A 15,535-nucleotide genomic window follows, 5' to 3' on the forward strand; every position below is an offset into this window, starting at 1 on the left:
GCTTTATGGTAAAAGAAGCAGCAAAGTAGCAAATAGGAAAACACACAATAGTTATTTCTCTCTGCTAAGTGCTTGCATCCAAACACATTTAGCTCCTCAGCATCTAATATTAGATGCTACTTCAGTTTTTTAATTGATTGCCTGGCTGTGGCACAACAATTTTAGACAGCCTTGATGCACAGGGTTGCAAAGCAGGAGAAATGCTCCCAGTCTGAAGGCATACACGTTCCTGCAGGTCACAGGAGTGATCCAGACAAGATTTTGAAAGTGAAAGGGGTGCTACTCCTCAGGACTAGCTGAATTTGGAAAAGCCCTGGGAGGTTATTAGCCAGGAGGTGGAGTGTAGATGGAGGGAGTTTTGGATTTGGATGCAAAGCAAGCTGTCACCAGAGTCCTATGAAGTGACTAAACACTTTTCCTTTCTCTAGCCCATGATGCTACTGAATAGACACAGGCCAAGGCACCTGGGAAATACTGTGGCTCAAAACAGAAGTGCCTACTCATTTCTGTAGAAGGAAAATGATACTGTAAGGTATACAGTCTAAACTAATGTGAAATTAAGGGCAATATTCCAGGCAATACAAATACCATGTTATGACTAAAACATCAATAAACTTTCCCTATTTTTCCTTAGCTCTTTTGAACTCTCTTAGGGCTTGCAGGAACAGGCTAATCCTTAAAATTGCATGTTAGAAACTGAGGCAGTATCTTACAGACACACCAGTATCTATGGTACACGCTGCTTCTTGATATTATTTTTTAAGAAAAATATAGGTCAGTTGCACTTCTTATGGCATCCCAGAAACTAATTCTATCCCTGCCCTTTCCCTAAAATGAAAACAACCTATAATAACATTAAAGGAAGATCAATCATATGTAGTGTTTCACCATATAAATTCTATATGCTCCCATGGTCGGAACACATAGAGACTGGATCTGGCTCAGTTAAGTCCTTGAACAAAGTTACTGGATGAAGGACAGAGTAAGTGGAGATGTTTTCTTAAATAGTTTTCCTCTCCAGTAGTAGCCATAAACTGATGCCCAGGGCAAAGCATGACAGTGGGCCAGAATGATCTTTTAGTCTCAGCCCAGTGTGGCTGTTTTAGAATACATTCACATTCCTAAATTAGGGGAAAGTTCTACAAAAAATGAGAAGCCTTGCCTAAAGGCAAAACCCTAAGCAAATTAAGAGGCCTTACTCAAAATCTGGCAAAACTATAGATGGATCCCTCTATCCCTGTGACTACCCTGTATGCAGTTTTGTTCTGCACGATCTGAATCTATGTCATAGGGATTATCCTGCAAGAGTGATGTGAACTAGCGAATTGCAGTATAGCAATGGTAATTACAGAAACCTGGTCAGCAAATGACATGAAGTGTAAGAACATGTCATGACTCTGGGCATATGCAGATCTTTGCAAAAAGCAGGATGGAATTCCCCCGCTGCAGCATTGCATAACAAAAGCCAGGTGCATCACTATTATTTTTGTCAGCTGACTTTGGCTATAGCCAGAGGCAAGATACCAGAATTACTAGACCAGTTTGATCCAGTGCTTCACTTCCTGTCTTCCAGTTAAAGCCAGTGTTTTAAGATCCCAGTTTTCTCCATTTATCAAGTCCAAAGACGATTCCTCCCTCCTGCTTTTTGCTGGCTGCTGTAAGGAATTAAACTTCCTGCTCTGGCAGGGAATGTCATAGTGCAAGCAAGGGAGAAAAAGGTAAAGGGGTGGGGCGTGGGTGGGAAACCCACCACCAAAACTTCCTGCAGCAAAAGGCTGTTTGATTTGGTATTTGTCAAGCCTAGGATGATGGCTCTTCAGCAGTGCTTAGCACAGGCATTGCCCAATGAAGTCTGCTAAAGCCTGCTGTGATACAAAAGCAGCATAGACAAAATGTTAAGTCTTTATTTCCTGTTCCCAGCTATCTCACTTAGATCAAAGATAAGCTGCTTGTCACTGGCCTGGTTAAGCAGCCAAGCAGGCACTAAGGTACCTTCAGAAAATGGCTCTCCTAATAAGGTACATCATATTAGGAATAAAACAAATAAAATAATTCACTTCTCTCTTATGGAATAAAGTTAAAAGTCCTTGCCCACTGTATCTCAAGCCTCACAGGCTCCCCTGATTAGTAACTTCCAATGCTCTACGCCTTTACAAACCTTTTGTTGTATGAAGTATGTTTTTTAATCTCAAAGGCCTCTTATTTAAACACCATCAGGCCTTTCGATGGTTAAAGCTTTTGTGGTTACTGGTCCTGAGGAAGGTTCAAATGCAGAAGCCATTCCAACAAAAGTCATGGCATCTAGATTAATAATAAACTCAAAAGTTGTTCAAGCCATTCTGCTGGAAGCACTCCTGTATCATGCTTTGAGTTTGTTTGACATAGAACAATGCTACTGTGCCTCCTCTCAAAACAGGGTGGAGAGAGAAGGGAAATGCTAATAGAGAAAGGTTGGTCTTGTGGATAAGGCACAAGGCTATGATTCAAGAGAATGGAATTTGTCTCTTGGCAAGTCAGCCTTTCTGCTCTTAGGCAAGCCGTTTAATTCTCTTAGCCTCAATTTCCCCAACAGAAATTGGAGAAGATATTTCCTTGCTCCCACACTTCTACCTTATTCACTCGTGATGCAACTTCTCGAGGGGATGACCTGCTCATTATATGAAACTGCCGAGCACAATAAAAAGATAGCGCCATCAACGCTTTAGATTGTGGTGGTGAAGACTGTCTCCCCTCTTTCTCTACTTACCTCCAGGCAACTCACTCATGAGCATTCTTAGGCTGTTGCAAGTGATCCTTTGGAGATAGAAGCTTGCTTAAAAGTAACCTGGAGGAAGCAAAAAGATAGTTTTTCTGCTGGTTCGGTTTTTACTGAGCCAGTTCCATGTACAATCACAGAAATGACGGTGCCAGCAGCAAGGAACAATGGCTAAAAATTGGAGAGGGTCAGATTTAGACTAGACACAAGGAGGAAATTCTTCACAATGAGAGTGGTGAGGCACTAACACAGGTTGCCCAGAGAAGTTGTGGCTGCCCCATCCCTGGGGGTGTTCAAGGTCAGGTTGGATGGGGCCTTGGGCAGCCTGGTCTAGTGAAAGGTTCCCTGCCTATGGCAGGGGGGTTGGAATTAGATGATCTTTAAGGTCCCTTCCAACCCAAACCATTCTATGATTCTATGGTGGCACCAAAGCCAGAACAATTTTCTGGTAGACAGATTTGGGTAGACGTAGCTGTTCCCTGACAGTGCTAGCTTTGTGGAACTGTAGCATAACTCTGAATTTTTAGCTTGAGAAATTGAGAAATCTCTCTGAAATTCATAATTCACAATCCTTCCTTCCCAAAGTTAGTTTTCAGATCAGAACTGCTCAGGCATGTTCTCCCCAACCCTCTCAAGTGTTTCCTGTTCCTTTCTCCTCATCCCGGTGCTACAAACAAATATTTAGGAAGTGCTGCATTATTTTAATAGGAAAAAATCTTTCATGTTTGTTGGCAGGCAAAGAAAAAAATTGAGAAGTGTTTTCATTTTCCACTGCACTATATAAAAGCCTCATATTACAGCTCTAGTGACCTCTGAAATGGACAATCTGCAACCTTCTTCCTTACACCACAATCAAGATTCATCTGATGGAGTAGTGCTGTGGCGAGACAACTTAGGAAGTAAATGAGCTCAGGCTAAACATAAGGAGCTAAATTAGCAGAAAACAACCTTCTGCCCAGCATGAATTTTTCCAATAAATGAGCTTTGCAAGCCAGATCACTATTGCTGGTACAAAAGGAAGCGATAGAATTGCTATAGATGCAGCCCCAAAAAAAAGAAAAAAGGCAGCAGAATTTTGGCAACACCAAGCTATTAGAGTACCTTAGCTGTAACACAAAAACTGCGTAATGAAAAAAAATAGGCAACGTATGCTCATATTAATTCTCTTGCTCCCCAAAACCCCACCATGTACCAGCCAGCCATTACGCAGTGGGTCTACCTACAGAGGGTAACAGTCCTCATCCAGGTTTTTATTACAAGACTTCCCTTTTCCTCAGGGCTCGCAAGGAGTTTAGGCTACTTAACCACCTTGAGCTTCAAGAGTCTTAGAAGACCATATCTGCAGCCAATATTAAAGAGATAAAAAAGCACGTTGTTTTGGTACAGTCCCAACAGATGTCATCTCCTTTTAATTTGAAGTCTTACACCTGATTTTTAAATCTCTAGCCCAGTGACTAATGTAGTTTTGACTTGTATGGTTAAAGAATTACATCCAGGAATCACAGAAGGTGGCACCACTCTTCAGGCTGAACATAAACATATAACACCTTCTGGGCCCAGTTTAGGCATAAAGGTGTCCTACATATACGAAACATCTGCAGTTTGTAAATTGGCCAGCTACTCATCTTACCTGGACCGGCATCGGCCCTTTTTGCAAATTGCCTGGAACTGTGTGTCATAGTGTCACCTCACCAGGCAACATCTTACTGTCAGTGGTTGTGAGTAAACTACGATAAAAACTGCTGCTTCAACCCACTTGAACAGTTAGTCTCCACAGTATCTGTTTGGACTTTGTGTGTGGATATATATCCAATTTACTAGTATGCTGCAATCAAATAATTCAGTTTTACTAAAAACACCAACATTCTAATAAGGCAATAATTATTAGTGCGAGCTTTCTTAATTATAAGGTTGAAACCCTTTGATTTCTCACACAGAACAGTGATGGAGTTTGCTATTTCATAGTCTTTTTCATTTGGCAGTCACTGCATGACTTCTGGTTTGCTTATAGGACATCTGGGGAAAGTCTGGCATCTCTTTTGTAATCAATGTAGTGGTTAACTTCTCATATAACAATATATATGATAGATATTCATTCATCTGCGCAGTAATTCTACTTATGAACCTTAATATTGTTGAAAATAGATAAAATCCAAACAACATCCTTTGGGTTTTCAGTCTGAAACATTGTGCCTTAGGTATAGAGTGTCATCCACCAAGAGACTCAGAACTTTTTCAAATGCCTGGAAAAAGTACTTTCCTCTGTGTGAGTAAAGAATACACACATCAATATTCTGACTTTTATTTTTTATTAAAAGGAACAATAAGCCAATAAAACTAATATTTCTTCAAGACATCTGTTGCATGATACACAGAGAGAGGGAGAGAAAAGAACCAATGGGATTCTTTGCTCTGTGCAGTGGAAGAAATCGATCTAGACACATAGCCTGTTGACTGGAAACAACAGACACGAAGAAATAATTGCCACCACAAGCTTCTTCTGGCAAGTAAATGCAGGAACTAGAGGACAGTGAAGGCCTAGCCCAAGGAAGAGATGACAGAAACAAGCCGGTGGCAAGAATGATTAATCAGAAGAAGGCCTAGAGTTGGCTAGAAGGGCAACATCATATATAAAGTTGAATATAAAAGAATTCTAAAAAAAATAGATAATTGCTTAATGGAAAGGTTCCTTCACATGCAGATGTAGAAAAGATGAATTATATATATATATATATATATACAGGCACTGATGCAGTAGCTCCTGATTAGTGTCCAGTGAGACCGTGGGGTGCAGGCCAAATCAGCAGTGCTGAAAATCAGCCTACTGAATTACCTGTTTCAAAGGCTGAGATATGTAACTGCTAGCTAAAATTTTCCATTCCACCAGCCTCAACAATTAGAAGATAAGCATTACAGGTTCCAATACCTGATTACTGTCCCACTGGCCTTACTCCTGGCTGTCACAACAGCTTGTCCTTTAAGGCCCTTGATGTCACTCACCCAGTGATCATGAGTAATCGGTTGGGTTTGAGGTGTCTTGATAAAATGCCCCCTCGTGGGCACAGTGATTTCCTGAAAGGGCATGCAGACTGTTGCCTTCCCAGTAGATCTTACTGCATCTGCTTCTAACTGCCTGTCATACATGTGTGGTTTCATGTTTCTTCCGGACAAGAGGGTAAAGTTCTTTGTAAAGAGCTTTAGAGCTTTAGTCTCTGTGGTATCTTGAGCTATCATCTCCAAGGAAAGTAGCCAAAGTTAGCTGACTCTGTCTTTTCCAGGAGTGTCTATTAAAAGCAAACCTGCATAAATAACGATCTGCATAACATAAAATGAACTGGGTCCAAAGTTCCTACTTGAATTTGCAAAATATTTCTGTGAATCTACATAATTGTTTGCTTAAAAAAAAAAGAAAAAACAGACGAAAGAGCCATATCTATAGGTCTACTTAAAAGAGTTTGTTACTTTTTAAAAATTAACACAGCTTTTTCAGTTTTTTGTACTATCTTCTGTCATCCTGTGAAAACAAAAAACAATGAACAAACTGATTCAGATTTAATACCACTTCAAAGCTTTTGAGAGACTCGTGCTTCAACATATGTGCTACCAAATCTGTTCCCAATGGCATGGATGCTGCATAGTCCATCAAGAAATGAATTCTATAGCCGGCCGATTCCAGGAGAGGCAAAGACAGTAATGGCAGAGAGACTTGCCTAAAGTACAACTAACTACTATACTTAATTAATATTCATTATGGTCCACACTTACCTATAAACAATCTGAAGAGAGTCTGTTGCAATCACAAATTGGTATTGAGACGTGATTCACTTCCGGATACTTTTACTACTGCAGGTCTTTCAAACTTATCTCGCCTACCAAGTGAGACTATAGGTCCCAGGAGGTAGGTCTTGCTCCAAAGGAAGCTTTAGTTCACAGATAATGATCAGCTTGCTGACAGATGCTGGCTTTTAAATTGCTGGTGCTACAGGTGTACCCTGTTTCACCATCTTCACCTGTTCTCTTACTTTATTTTTAGACCACAAGGGCTTTGGGGCACTTCTGGGGGATTTATCATCCTGCTTCCACAGCACAGCAGGGTGGACTAAGACTGCACCTCCTTGGCTGCATGGCAACACCATGATCAATCTAATAATCGTTTATGTGTTTAGGTATCTACATGTGATACTTTCTACGTGTTGGTATACAGTCTCTCTCTTCTTCACAAGTATATATTGTGTTTACTCTGTCATATATCTAGCAATCAGCTCTACAGGCCAGGAACTATTATTTTGTTTCACAGTGGGCAGTTCTTGGGATGCAAAAAAACCTTTAAGTAATAAATGTGAAATAATTACAATTTTTTTTCCCCAAGTCCGTGTCATTTAGTGGCTGGATTATTTAAAACTAGAATTTATATTCTTTTTACATCTCTTAGTTACACATGCTGTTGTTTTTGCTTCCTGAACGCGCACATTTAAAGTATCAATGTCAACATAAATGCTGGTACAGCTTATACAATTATAGCACTTCTGCTTCTGCAAATATTCCCATGACTTATGTCACAAAAACCTCTGTGGCAGGTGACCCAGTTCCTGCAGACTTGGTCAGTTCAGGACTTCACACTTGCAACACAGTTAAAATATTATTTGCAAAACAGCTGTGCTGTAACTTGTCAAGTGGAAGCCATGTGACCTGACATGTTTTTAATTGTAATGTAGACAGAAGTTTTCATTTACATAGTGCAGGACTAACATATACTTCTAACATATACCAGGCCTCTGGTATGCATATACCATACATATACCTGTATGTATGACTAACATATACCAGGCCTCTGGGCTGGACAGGCGCACACTCTCCTGGGTGGAAAACTGGTTGGCTGGCCGGGCCCAGAGAGTGGTGGGAAATGGTGCAAAATCCAGCTGGAGGCCAGTGACAAGTGGGGTTCCCCAGGGCTCAGTGCTGGGTCCAGCCCTGTTCAATGTCTTTATCAATGACCTGGATGAAGGCATCGAGTGCACCCTTAGCAAGTTTGCGGACAACACTAAGCTGGGTGGAAGTGTTGATCTGCTGGAGGGTAGGAAGGCTCTGCAAAGGGATCTGAACAGGCTGGACCGCTGGGCTGAGTCCAATGGCAGGAGGTTTAACAAGGCCAAGTGCTGGGTCCTGCACTTGGGGCACAACAACCCTGTGCAGTGCTACAGACTAGGAGAAGTCTGGGCAGAAAGCTGCCTGGAGGAGAGGGACCTGGGGGTGTTGGTTGACAGCGACTGAACATGAGCCAGCAGTGTGCCCAGGTGGCCAAGAAGGCCAATGGCATCTTGGCTTGTATCAGAAACGGTGTGACCAGCAGGTCCAGGGAGGTTATTCTCCCTCTGTACTCAGCACTGGTGAGACCGCTCCTCGAATCCTGTGTTCAGTTCTGAGCCCCTCACCACAAGAAGGGTGTTGAGGCTCTGGAGCGAGTCCAGAGAAGAGCAACAAAGCTGGAGAAGGGGCTGGAGAACAAATCTTATGAGGAGCAGCTGAGAGAGCTGGGGTTGTTTAGCCTGGAGAAGAGGAGGCTGAGGGGAGACCTCATTGCTCTCTACAACTACCTGAAAGGAGGTTGTAGAGAGGAGGGTGCTGGCCTCTTCTCCCAAGTGACAGGGGACAGGACAAGAGGGAATGGCCTCAAGCTCCACCAGGGGAGGTTTAGGCTGGACATTAGGAAAAAATTTTTCACGGAAAGGGTCATTGGGCACTGGAACAGGCTGCCCAGGGAGGTGGTTGATTCACCTTCCCTGGAGGTGTTTAAGGCACGGGTGGACGAGGTGCTAAGGGGCATGGTTTAGTGTTTGATAGGAATGGTTGGACTCGATGATCCGGTGGGTCTCTTCCAACCTTATTCTATGATTCTATGATTCTGTTCTGGTGCCAGAGGACACCAGAAATGTAGGAAATTAAAACAGAAAGAAGGCCGCTTAGATAATTTACTCAGACAATTACCATCTCACCATTACTATTCATGCTTGGGAGAGTGTTTACTAGTGCCTCTAGAAGAAGAATGGAAAAATAAATTTAAGTATATAGCTAAATGGAACCACAGAATAAATTATATTTAGCATAGCAATTACAGTTTCTCCCTTACGAACAACCTATATTTGTGTGGTTAACAACCCTGCCTCATAAACATCCCTGTAATTAATTTGAAATAACAAAACCCAGAAGTAAATAAATGTAGTGTTATTTTTGTTCCCTGTAAGAGAGTGTTTGGGTCCTTAGCTATTACAGACAGTTGATTCACTACAACTGATGAAGCAGAAGCCTCCAGCCAGCAAAGAAGGGCACTCAAGTGTGTTGGGTTCAAGGTGGTGGCAAGAACCTCCTAAACTGATAAAAGCCAAATATGATTATGGTTTATACAACAAAGTAGCTACTGCTTAACAGATTAAAGTTTTTTTTATCCCCTCCCTTTACTAGTGACCACAGCCACTTTATTCTCTAGTAATCCCGTCCAGTTCTCTTTCTTTTGCAATATCCTTCTCTTCATAAGACTCCAACCCACAATTCTTTCAACTTTTGCAAAAGATGCTGGCTGTCTTCCAGCCCAGAGCTTTCTAATGCAGTGTGCATAGTAGTGCTTTGTGAGCACAAGTTTGGTGTCTTCATAAATTCCTGTTCTGGATGAGTAAGATGGAGAGGAGCCAGAATTCTCTCTGGTTCCCTTTACAAGAGTGCCTCCATCTTTGCTCATTACATGCTCGAGCAGCAGAGACTGAGCAACAGCTTTATTCAGGTAATGTAGGAAGAGTCACACTCCTAAAACTGGAGAGAAGGGCCATGTCGACTTCCCTCAGCTGTGTGCTTCTTCCACCTTTATTTGAGGGGCTTTCAGCAACTCATTAAGTAATAGCACGTTCTTAGGCCCTGGAGACATGCTCATTGCGCTTGTTCACTGTGCTGAGCAACTTTTGATTACAGGAATAAGTTTATTAAATTCAGGGCCACACAATAATACATTCATAGCAATACAGTACAGTGAAGAGACAAGAACCCATTCACACACCTCTTTTACAGGCAAAGCTTCCCCTTGGGTTGACTGGAATTTTGTCTGAGTGATAAAAATACGCAGCCCTGCAAACATACCATTCATTTAAGTACTGCAAGGGAGAGGACTACCAGCAACTTGCTGTAATTCTACCATTCATTCAGAAAGATGTAACAATATACCAGTTCACATACATAACATTCATAATTCAATTCAACCTACTTGACTCAGTAGGTACAGATCTTTCCTAAATAAAAGCAATTGGTATCTACCAAATCCAAGAGTAATTTCAACATTGACTTTAAGGGGGATAACTTTGAGTCTAAAATGCAGAATAATAATAATAAAGAAGTCTGATATTGTGGCTGTGAGTTGAGGGCAAATCCATGGCAGCATTGAGGTCTCATGCTGCTCAGTTTTGCAATACATAACAGACATCTTGGGGATTCATGTTTCACTGAGCGACAGAACCTCTCCAATTCGTGCAGTTCAACATTATTTAGTAATATCTAAGGCCTTTATGACTTTAACACGTGAACGTAAGCATGAAGCCTCCTGTGTTGAAATGGTATCACAGGATATCCAATTTGTCATAACAGCTGACATGATACTTCTGCAAAGATTTACTTAGTCGCTTCAGAGCTACATTCATCTTTCACATAGAAACTCTGGTTAGATGCAGCAGTAGAAAAAAGCATCTCTAGCAGAACATCTAATCAAGAATCTCAATGAAGAATATGCAAAACGCCACCAACAACTTGTACAGTTAGAACTCTAGTATTATTGCCCTCCCCGCCCCCTCCTTTTTTTAAGGACATAAACTTACAGTCATAGAATCATAAAGGTTGGAAAAGTCCTCCAAGATCATCGAATTTAACTGTCAGCCCAACACAACTTTAGCAGCCATTCATCTTCTGTAGAGACTAGTAGCAACTCTTTAGATGCTTTTTTTTAAACTTTTTTTCTCCCCGCTATTCTACTACCAGGAATTTTTGGGCTTCCTCCTTACCAATCTCACTGACCTCCATAATGGTAACATTTAAGAACTTACCCATCAGCATATAGTAATGTATTGATTTGGATCTGACAGTCCTATGGCATTGCATGTAGTGCTAAACTTCTTAGCAAGATTTTTTTGTGGACAAACAAAACCAAGCAGAAAACAAATTTGTGATAGTTTTTTTTCTTCTTAAGAAGGTAATCAAGGTCTGAAAGGAAAACTTGTTTAATTTGCAAGCTTATAAAAAAGCAACAAGAAAGAATAGCAGGCAATCACGTGTAGTGGCTTAAACATCAGTGGTTGGTTTCAGTTATAGTCTCTAGAGTTACAACAGTCCTTAGCTGGATGCAGTAACTGTTCTGTGCTGGGAATCCCCACTGCAAGCATGGACAACATGACTTTAAAGAAAAAGGGTCAAACAACACAAATCCCACACATTCAGGCAGCTTGGCTTCAGCTTCTGGCACTGCCATCAAATTTCTGCCTGATCTGAATGCCCGAATCATTAATTTCTATGCCTTAGTTTTCTCATCTGTTAAAGCAGAATTTAAAAAAGAAAAACAAACTTCTCAGAAATGTTGTAAAGAATTATTAAGTGTTGAAAAAGAAGCTGCCAAGTGGTCATTTGCTTGAGAAAAATGCACAATAGTACCAAAAACTTAATATAAACAAGGAACTTCTTTTGGACACCCTGGTTCATCTTCACTTCAGTTATTTCAGATAAGAAGTCATATTAAACATTGGTGTTAGTGACATCCATTACTTAACAAATGCAAGATCGTCACATATTTCTCAACAAAAACTCTTCTTATTAAGTAGTTGAAAAAACAAAACAATCTAAGGAAGAGGAATAGTGATTGAGAAGAGACCAAAGTTCACATACAAGCAGGAGCTGATAAAATAATGCAGTCTTGCTTAGAAGTCACTAAGAACCTGTGGTTAGTTTCTATACTGAAGCTTTAAACTTTTCTAAGCAGTTGCTTTGCTTTTATTTGACGTTTTTAGACCTTTGCATAAGGACAAACAAAAGTGCAGCAGGATTTCCCCACTGACATCACAGCCACTGAAATCAGGGATGACCTTTAAGGCTGAACACACACAAGACCTGAGTCTGAACGTACAAACCTCTATTTGAGCACCACAGTTGCACTTCTGGCCAGTCCATCTCAGCTTACTTGTTACTGAAATGTGAACTGAAAACAACTTAAATAAACATAGTCTGAAGAAAATTGATGTATAACCTTTACTGAATTTTCCCCACTTGAAATCATAACATGTAAGAAAGGAAAGGAAAATGAACACAGCGATGGTAACTTATTTCACTAGGAGAAATATAATTTAGTGAACAGATTTATAATTTTACAGGCATATGCCAAATATTTACCCTGAACTACAGCAAAGTTAACATCTCTGTACTTATGAAACTTACCCTTTGGTGTAACCCTGTGATTTATTTAGTGGGTGAACAGGGGAACAGAAACAGGGGATTCCCTTGCTTTCTCATTGCTCATACTTAGCTGTTTGCAACATACTTGTTTTCCTCAAAATGCAACTCCCAGAGGTATATTTTTTGTCCCATTTTATTTTCTTAACTAAATTACAGCAAACAATCACTATACAGAAAGTACTGCATCCACGATCTTCTTGTTGTTCATGATTTGACAGACTGGAACTTTTTGTTCTGTAAATGTATTGAAGAAAACCTATGCTGGGCTGCTTTCCAAGTTCTACCAGCAGCTATTATCCTGCGTAGCAGAAACACTTCAGTATTGGTAAAGGTCTGTAAACCACTCAAAATGAGCAGGGAAAACAGACAAATGCTAATTCGTCTAGACAGAACTAGAAGTGAGTGTAATGACCAGCTACAAGAAATACTTAAAGGCCTCTGGCTTCATATATACAATTCAGAATCAGGACTGTTTCAGTTTCCAACAGTCTAATGCCTGCCTCGTTTGGGTGAGCAGAAAATGTATCACTGAAAATAGCTGTTATTTTTTTTAGCTTAGTTCTTAGAAGTCTTTGTGGTATTGCTTACAATGACAGGATTATGCCCTTTGGCTCAAGAAGTAGAAAAGGCTGCACATAATAAAATGTAAATTTGGTATTGAAGAAATGAGAGGAAAAATAATCTGACAAAAATCATGACAGACTACAACAGTGCTGAAGGCAGACAGCCAAGCATTTGTATGTCAAGTGATTCACAAAACCTCAGCTTTCTTTTCTGTGTACACGTACTTGGATATAGTGTTTGGTGATCACTCTCTGTTCTCACCAAGTGACCAAAAAGGAAAAACAGAGCAGAATTAAAACTGAAGGGTCAAAATGAATTCTAGCATTTTCTAACTTTATTTAACACTGTCGCAACTTGGTACGATGTTTTATTTTTGTCATACTACTATCAACACATTTTGTGGGGATAGGGCTAGTCAACACTTCCTCTTTTAAGGCCACATTTTCAGTTATTCCCAGTTTGCAAAAAACTTTTCTTTAGAGTATGATTGCACACACTGTGCCTCCAGCTGATTTTTAGGAAAAACAGAAGAAAAATGACTCAGTCATTTCTACAAGTGAGTCATGGGGAAGATATGTATTGTATCCAAAGAATTCTTACAACTTTTAATAAGAAACTCTTAACTTCACATTTCAGAAACAGGGACATGAAATTTTGCTCAGAGGCTGTGCTGGTGTGACTATTGGACTTTCTGATCTTCCATCGAAAAACCACATATATGTGGGCATGTTTTGAACCTTTGAAAAGACTGAACTTATACACGCTTGCCAGAGTTGCTTAGTAGCCAAAATTTCCAGTTTTCTCTCCATTGCACATAATACAGCGAGCTGGATAATTCTTGCAGGAGGTGCCTGATTGCCAAGTTGGAACACACTAAAACTGAACAGGGTAGGTTATTTCTTCTCTGATTTCACTCCATCAACATAGAATGAAGTACCAACCAGTTCAAATGCAGAGGAAGCAATGATGGATTTGGGTGCAAAAGGAAGATGCGAGTTAGTGGGGAGAAATAAAGACAGGCAAGAGTCCGAGATCAGGTGAAAAGAGATGAGGTGTGAATGAGAAACAAGGTTAGGTAAAGAGAGGGGGATGATTCAGACTAGGTCTTCCCAGCAAAGAGGAACTGCCCGAGGACAAACAGTCCCAGTCTGATTTTCTTGAAGGGAAGACAGCTGAGAGGTCAAAAGGCTGCATCTTTTGGAACGAGAGAAAAATCTGCCCCCCGGGCTACTGTTTTGCTAAGATTTCTCCCAGAAAAGCACGGAAGGTCCAGCAGCCTGGAGCCCTGAGCCCTTGGGCTGTGCTCAGAGCTAGGTGCCCCAGGCCAGCCAGCCACAGGGCGGAGGCGATGGCTGAAGAAACCCTCAGCCACAGGGGCGTCCATGCTGACCATCATGCTAGGAGGCAGCAAGGAGGGCTCAACAGCCCACTACCATCCTCCTTATCAGTCCAGGCTAGAAGTTCCCCCACTGTACTCTGCTCAGGCCAGCAGGGCTAGAGGAAAAAGCAGAACCACAGCAGAGATGGCTAGGAAGCAGGGGGGCTGCAGATGGTCCCCCCAGCCCCTGCAAGCCAGTGGTCGGGGTGGCAGGCAGCACTGCGCTGCAGCAGCATTTCCCAGCCACCCCCTCTGCGAGCACAGCAGCGGCGCCGTCGCACGCCTGCACCTTCACAGCACACGCAGCGCTTAGTCCCAAGCCCGCCCCCACCCCAGCGTGAGAAGCCCTGGCCGCGGCTCCCCTTCACCTCACTGGCTCTCACGCCTGGAGAAAGGTCATGCAGCCCCCACAGCCCCTCTGCAATGGGCAGGTGGAGGGATGAGGCTGCAGCCCCCTGCAGGAGGGGAAGGTGCCTGCTTTCCCAGGAACAGGACACTGCTCAGACCAAGGTGCCCCCTACAGCCTTTTGGGGTCAGGGCATAGAGTGCCTCCAGCCCTGTGGAGTTACCAGCCCCTGGGCTGTATGCAGACACAGAACATGCTACAACTGTGGCTTTTCCTTTATAGCCAACAAGTAAAACCACAGGAGACAAAAATTCTTGCACTGGAATTTCTTGCTTGGACTTACTAATCACACAATTTTCATACAGAGCAGCTCATCTTTAAGGAGGCTGATCATGCATCTGTCGTGATTTCCATCTGGACCTCCAAGCCACACCATACAGCAACCAGCTAAAAAAGCAGGTAGGAAACAGCAAATTTTGCAGGAAGCCTGGTATCAGAGCCTCCCTCACTGAGTCTTTATGCATGAATAACTTTCCCTTCATTCAAATAGAGGACTTGCTTCATAAATAAAGGAAAATATTTAAGTTGAATCGTTGCAGCCTGTACTTCATTTAAAACAGCTAAAACCTAATCTTCATGGTCCCAGGGCAGTATCAAATTTCTGCAACATCCAGGGAAACTCCAGAACAGTGATGTCACTGCACTGGGCCAACCACTGAGTCAGGGTGTATTTAGATAAAGCATTTAGCCTCACCTATGCTGGATTAAGTCCAAGAAACCAGTAACTTAAATTCTTCATAGACAAACTTCTTTACTTAAAAATCCAAAAGAGAGGGGGAAGAGCAATTAGAAAATAACTATAAAGCAAGACTAAAAGAGAGAAGTATCTGTGTAAAGGCATATACTTCAATATCCATTAGCCACATGAGTCTGAAACTAGTTGCATAAATGCATGCTCGCGTAGAGGTTAAGGGCAAAACTGCCTTTAACAGTCCTGGAATACTCAGGCTGAAGAATC

This window comes from Phaenicophaeus curvirostris, chromosome 2 (genome assembly GCF_032191515.1).
Source record: "Phaenicophaeus curvirostris isolate KB17595 chromosome 2, BPBGC_Pcur_1.0, whole genome shotgun sequence".
Lineage (NCBI taxonomy): Eukaryota > Metazoa > Chordata > Aves > Cuculiformes > Cuculidae > Phaenicophaeus > Phaenicophaeus curvirostris.